The sequence below is a fragment of the Dipteris shenzhenensis genome, chromosome 29 (genome assembly GCF_047967505.1).
Source record: "Dipteris shenzhenensis isolate YYH24624 ecotype China chromosome 29, Dip_SZ_1.0, whole genome shotgun sequence".
NCBI classification, from domain to species: Eukaryota; Viridiplantae; Streptophyta; class Polypodiopsida; order Gleicheniales; family Dipteridaceae; genus Dipteris; species Dipteris shenzhenensis.
The window spans coordinates 17,769,102-17,775,730 of NC_141624.1; the positions used below are offsets into that span (position 1 = coordinate 17,769,102).

A 6,629-nucleotide genomic window follows, 5' to 3' on the forward strand; every position below is an offset into this window, starting at 1 on the left:
GAAAAAGAGTTCTCTCTACATGACATCACTTGGTATTGAGCTACTTCACAACACCTTGACCTATTCTCAATTCTTGCTATATTACTACCTCGGGGGGGTCACTATGTATAAACCCTCTATATCACGTGCGTTCAAGGCCTATATTTAAAGTCCCTTATCTGTAAAAAAATTCATTAATAAAACGTACCCCTTTTCTATACAAATCTGTAAATTTTTTCCAAACTTATTTTAAATAGTCCCTTATGTATATTTATTTCTGTAAATTTTAGAAATAAAAAAAATCCTTCTGTTGAACTCACGTGATAGGGTTACATATGATGAGTGACCCCCCGAGATTACTACTTCCCACTTCCTTTGGCCAAATAACAAATGCTTTGTGAAATATAACCCGCTGTAGTGTTCAAACATGTAAATTTTCTAATAAGCATAGAGAGTTGTTAATCTATGTGAAAAATGGTGGAGTCTTGGTTAGAAATAGACACCTTTGATGTTATTATATTCCAATCATTGTTGAAGATTTTGCTTCATGCATGTGTTTGTTAGCCTCCTTAGAGGGAGTGGTATAGTGGAGGATTGAAGCTCTTTTGTGAATTTCCATGTGTAATTTTTTTAAAACTAATTAACTTGTGTGCTCCAAAGTGCCATTTGTGGTGATTGTTCGACCAAAAGTACCTTATATAGCCCAATGCCTTTTAAAAAGTTGTTGCTTTCTCTTTTGCATCCAAAAGCGCTTGTTTTACTACTATATAAGGAGGCAGTGCCCACACGCACTTGTATACTCTTGTTTGATGATGCTTTAAAATATCATGCTGCTTTAGCCTCAACATCTAAATGACTCAAGGCATTTAATTATTGGGATTTCTCTTGGGTTCCATCCAAAAGTATCTTATTAGTCAACCAAAAAGCACATAGCACCCACACAAAGCATTGGCTCTTTTCCAATGAGAAGAGCAAAAACTGATGAACTCGTAGGGTAAAGGGGCTAGTAAAGAGGCGGGTGCCTTTGAAATGTTCGCAGCCCCCCAATAGGGAGGCAAATGGCACCCAATTTTGTACATCTATTTATCTAGTACTCCTCATTAAAAAAGATGATGTGTTTCACCATTTTTGGGATGAAGAGTGCCATAGTATTGGCCCTCATGTGACTAAAACATTGGCTCTCATAGTATTCTATGCTCCTGGAAAGTTTAAAATAAAAATTAGCTCCCTATTACTACCTAATGACCGAGATATCTTAGAATCTACATTTCGAATACATGAAGGCAATTTTTGCCATGAATAATTCCTAAAAAGTTAGCCCTCCATAGTACTGGCCCACTTACCCTACATGATATATCCACTCCATGATCCTAGACGCTTGAACTTCTTCATAGGTGGGAAAGAAAGATAAATAAGAGGGCTTACTCACATTCAAGCTAGAGTTACAATGCTAGTAGGTGGGTTGCTAAAGCTCATAGCTCAACCATAGCAATGGAGGTGTCATTGTGCAAGTCACCGGCTACTATTGAGGGGAAAATATGTTGACCTGCTTCCACCTCCCAAGCAAGTTGGAGTCTATCTCCTTAGACCACAAAGCCATGCTCAAATTAAAGAGTTAAATGCAAGACTAACAACAATGACCTACTGTTCTAGTGCAGCATTGAAATGCTGGGCTGGAAATGCGTCAAAATCACTTGGTTGGATTGGCGTTTGACTGCCAGAGAATCCTGCTCAGCAAGCCTTTCTCCCACACGGAGACGTGAAGGTTTCCTACTAGTAGCATTGGGAGAGCAATACTATACGACGCGGGGAGGCCTCTAAGCCCAAGTACTCGATCTAAATTAGAAGTCACACTCTTTATTCTTTTGGGTTAGCCTCTACGAACTAATGGATGCAAACGGACTACATAGGCAGGCAAGGGTCGACGGGAAGGGGATATCTAATACAAATTAAGAACCCTGTTTCTTGTGCCTATCGGATTTCAATCCTAACATGTGCCTCTATCCCACATAGGGTCATCGGATTTCAATCCTAACATGAAGAACCCTACTTCTTTTGCCTATCGGATACCCGATACAAGTGAAGAACCCTGCTTCTTTTGCTTATCGGATTTCAATCCTTAACACCTTGGGCGGTTTAGGCAAGGTTCCGACAAAAAAGCCTATCAGGTGCTTAACTACTGCATAGTCAGGTAAGGTCTCGCAAGGTCAGGCAAGAGGGCTTAATGGAGAATCAAGCAAGAGTCAGATTACTTGGGCAGAGTCCAACAAGCTTCAGGAAGACTTAGCTTGCATGTGCCCCTTATTCTGATAAGTCCAACCTTAACGGATTGCAATCGGAAACCTCTCATGTGCCCGATGTAGGTAACTTCAGAGTCTGGTGAACTTCAGAGTGAAATGTGCCCATGATTCCGATACTGCTATCCGAAGCACTCATGTGCCAACCACTCCCGAGAGTTGCAAACAGCTCATGCACACATTAACTCGAGAACCGGCGCTTCTGTAAACGTTGGCCTTGGTTCAAATAATTTAAAGAGGGCTTTCAAGACAGGTTGATCGAGACATGCTAATACAAATCACGGCTGAGCTTGAGTAAATATATACGAGCCAGATGAGCCAGTGAGACAGAGCAAGAGCTAGAAACAAAAGTGCCTGTATGCATTTAGGTAGGAGTTTACGCCGCAGCATTGAAGAGCAGAAAATGTGGGGTTAATAGAGTAAGATGAGACTAGGGGAAGGTGCTAGAGCTGCAAGCAACTGTCTATGAGAATGCTGAGTAAGTTAGCTATAGAGATTGAGCTGAGCTTTGTAGCAAGCCTAGGCCAGATGGGTATCTACCCCAATAACAACCCAAGTTGCAAGGTTGGGCTTTCCTCAATTTTCAGTGATGAATGGATCCATAACCTCACATGGTAACTGTGAAAGTAATTGTATACGCAGTTACGAAGCGAGCTTGTTCCCGGTGCGTAAAGCAGAGGCCGCTCTGGTTTCACAAGGTACCATAAGCTTGGGATACTTTAAGGGTTCTTTGTCAGTTTTCTTGCTTACCGAAGAGTCTGATTGTTCTACTTCAAAATTGCAGAAAATTCAACGGAGAAGAAAAGCTTAGGGCGGAACGTATGTATAGATCTGTCCGGGGGGAGGGACGGTAACCTCAGCAAGGTGAGTCCCAGCATTATATATGAGATTGTGTTTAGGAAAATTACTTGGTGGCCAATGGACTATTCAAGCTTTCCTGGTTATAGTGTAATCCATTGTCATGGTTGTCACCGCTCGTGATCATTTACTGTTACAGACAGGTTTGGCAAACCTGGACTTGGTTCGTAGTACCGCAATGGGCCCCTGGGAGATTAATCTTGGGTGGAGACCTAAAGCGGAGCTAGCAACATTAAAGAAAGGAACTTTCCATGAAGAGTGGGGAGACAGAGCAGTACACGTTAAGGATTCTACAAAGAATTCTGGAGCTAAAAGTACAAACTGCCAAAGGTGTTCCTTTAAGCAAGAGGTTTGCATCTTTTGTATAGGTGCATCTGAAATGCAAGGTTACTGGGTATTGGTGTGCATAGTCCTCTTATAGTGCTGCACAGTATTTGGTTGTGGTTGGGAAATGATGCAAATCAGTGATGTTTTTTGTAAACTTGTTGCAGGGAGTCTGTTCTTTTTTCCTTTTTGGTGCTCACCATCGCATTCCTTCCATTGTTTTCCTCATGCAGGGTGGGTGGAAAGGGGTTCTCGAGTGGCCCTTTTTTGTCCACTGAAGCTTTCAGCCATTTTTGGGGCAAGGAACAGGTTCATAATGGACTTCTGGATGGGAAACGCCCAGAGACGGAAGGAAAAGATAAAATCTTTCAGCTTTTGCAAAGATGCATTGATGAGAAAGATCTATCAGCAGGAAGGACATTATATTGTCATATGGTGGAAATTGGACTTGAGATTGACGCATTTCTAGGGACTCATCTGATACGCATGTTTGCCATGTCTGATAATTTGCCAGAAGCAAGTCTCATATTTCACAAACTTTCTGAGCCGAATATTTTCTCATGGGGTGCAATTATTTTAGCACAGTCCAAGCTTGGACAAAATGAGCAAGCAATTAAGCTGTATTATCAAATGCTAAAATCAAACATGGAACCAGATAGCCACATCTATGTTGCAGTACTTAAAGCATGTGCAAGCTCGGCAGCCTTCGATTATGGCAAACAGATTCACCAACCAATAATTACGAGTGGCCTGGATTCTGATGTATTTGTTTGCAGCACTCTCATTGATACCTACGCCAAATGTGGGAGCCTTGAGGATGCACGTACATTGTTTGACAGGTTTCCCAAGCGGAATATTGTGGCATGGAGTGCACTCATTGCAGGGTATGCACAGCACAGGCAAGGGCAGGAAGCTCTCCAACTTTTTAAGAAAATGGAACAAGAGAACCTAGAGCCCAATGTAGTCACTTTTATTTCAATCTTGAAAGCTTGTTCTGATACATCAGCATTGGAAGAGGGCAGGCAAATTCATGCCCACATTGTTAAAAGTGGTTGTGAGCTGGACTTGTTTCTTGGCAGCACGCTCCTTGATATGTATAGTAAGTGTGGAAGCCTCGAGGATGCATGTCTTTGAGAAGCTGCCCAGGCAAAATGTTGTCACTTGGAATGTGTTGATTGCAGGACATGTTCAGCACTGTAATGGTGAAGAGGCTCTTCAAGTCTTTAAGCAAATGCAAATACAGGGCGTGGAACCAAACAGGGCTACATTTCTTTGTGTTTTGAAAGCATGTTCCGGCATAGATAGCTTACAGCATGGCAGACAGATTCACAATCTTGCAATCCAAATCGGGTTAGAGTCCAACGCAGCTGTGGGGAACACCATAGTAGACATGTATGCCAAGTGTGGGAGCCTTAAGGATGCGTGCCTTGTCTTTGATACGTTACCTAGGTGAGATATTGTAACTTGGAGTGTGTTGATCGCAGGGTATGGTCAGCATGGGCACAGTCAGGAGGCTCTCCAGCTTTTTCATGCAATGCACAAAGAGGGTGTGCAACCAGATCCTGTTATGTTTGTCTCTGTCTTGAAAGTTTGTTCAAGCATTGGAGCTTTAGAGCAAGGCAGGCATATCCATGTGTACATCACTGAAAGTGGGTGTCACTCAGAGATATTTATAGGCAGCTCCCTCATTGATATGTATGCTAAATGTGGGAGCCTAGAGGATGCACATGCGGTGTTTGACAGTTTGCCCAAGCGAGATGTTGTGACATGGACTGCACTGATTACAGCATATGTACAGCATAGTGATGGTCAGGGAGCTCTCAAACTGTTTCAAGAAATGCAGGCGAGTATGGAGCCCAATTCACTCACATTTGTTTGGATCGTTAAAGCGTGTTCCACCATGGCAGCACTAGAGCAGGGAAAGGAAGTTCATGCCCACATTGTTGACAGTGGGTTAGAGTCGGATGAATTTTTGGGCAGTGCGCTTATTGACATGTATGCTAAATGTGGGAGTCTCAAGGATGCACATGCAGTCTTTAGTAGTTTACCCAAGTCAAATGTTATTACGTGGAGTGCATTGATCACAGCGTATACCCAGCATAATGATTGTGCATTGGCCCTGCAAGCTTTCAATGATATGGAGCAAGCAGGTGTAAAACCAGACGATGTGGCATTTCTTTGCCTTCTTTTGGCCTGCAGTCGGGGGGGCTTGGTCGAGAGAGGCTGCCTACACTTCAAGTTGATGATAGAGGAACATAGCATTGCACCAACAGTGGAACACTTTAACTGTATAGTGGACCTTCTTGGCCTTGCTGGATTCTTGAATGAGGCAGAAGACTTGCTTGAAACAATTCCATTTGGGCTCAATAATGTGGGATGGACCTCTATGCTCAGCTTTTGCAGCACACAAGGGAATGCGGACTTAGGAAGACGATGCTTTGACCATGCTGTTGCAATGGATTATGGAAATGCTGCTGCATATGTCCTTATGTCCAATATCTATGCTCATTCTGGAATGCATGAGAAAGCAGTGAGTGTAGAAGAGCTGAGAAAGCATGCAAATATCTTGAAGGAGCCTGCAAGCTTTTTTTGAGACAGACCAACCAGGGACAAATCTTGTCATAGAAGTGAAGCTGCAAGTATGGAATAAGGGAGGAAGGATGTGTGGAGGGCTTTGGATCCAGTGTGAAAAGACGTGCTGTGGGGAGAGTGAAAAATTGGTCTCAAATTCTGTTGGGCTGTGTACAGGTGAAGGCCTGACATGTCGAAGTGTGGTGACCACCATGTTGACATCATGGCAATATCAAAGATGGAAGCTCACAACATAGTGAAGGATGCATACCATGCCACAACAGACATCGCTTTAAGGCTGTGGTGTATGTTCTGGTCAAGATAACTGCTGAAAGAATTGACTTGCAAAAAGTTTAGGAGACTTGACATCTCCTAGTTGTCTGCATGAGATAAAAAACACACAGAGTCTTGATATATCCTACAAATATTAGTCTTGAGCATCAGAACTTGGAATTGCATTCTGTATAAACATGGCTCCATTTCTTCTTGATGGGCCAGACTCTGAGTGAGATGCTTGACCGCTTGGTTCAATTGTGGATGACGGAAGGGGGAGGAGAACAGCTGAGAGACGAGGACTGAGGCCTTGGGTTATAAGCATAG

At 42.9% G+C, this 6,629-nt stretch overlaps 1 pseudogene; it reads left to right on the top strand.

Annotated features, from left to right (window-relative positions):
- The first annotated feature begins 2,249 nt into the window (after nt 1–2,249).
- LOC147882514 (pentatricopeptide repeat-containing protein At2g33680-like) lies at nt 2,250–6,358 on the top strand (annotated as a pseudogene).
- The last annotated feature ends 271 nt before the right edge of the window (nt 6,359–6,629 follow it).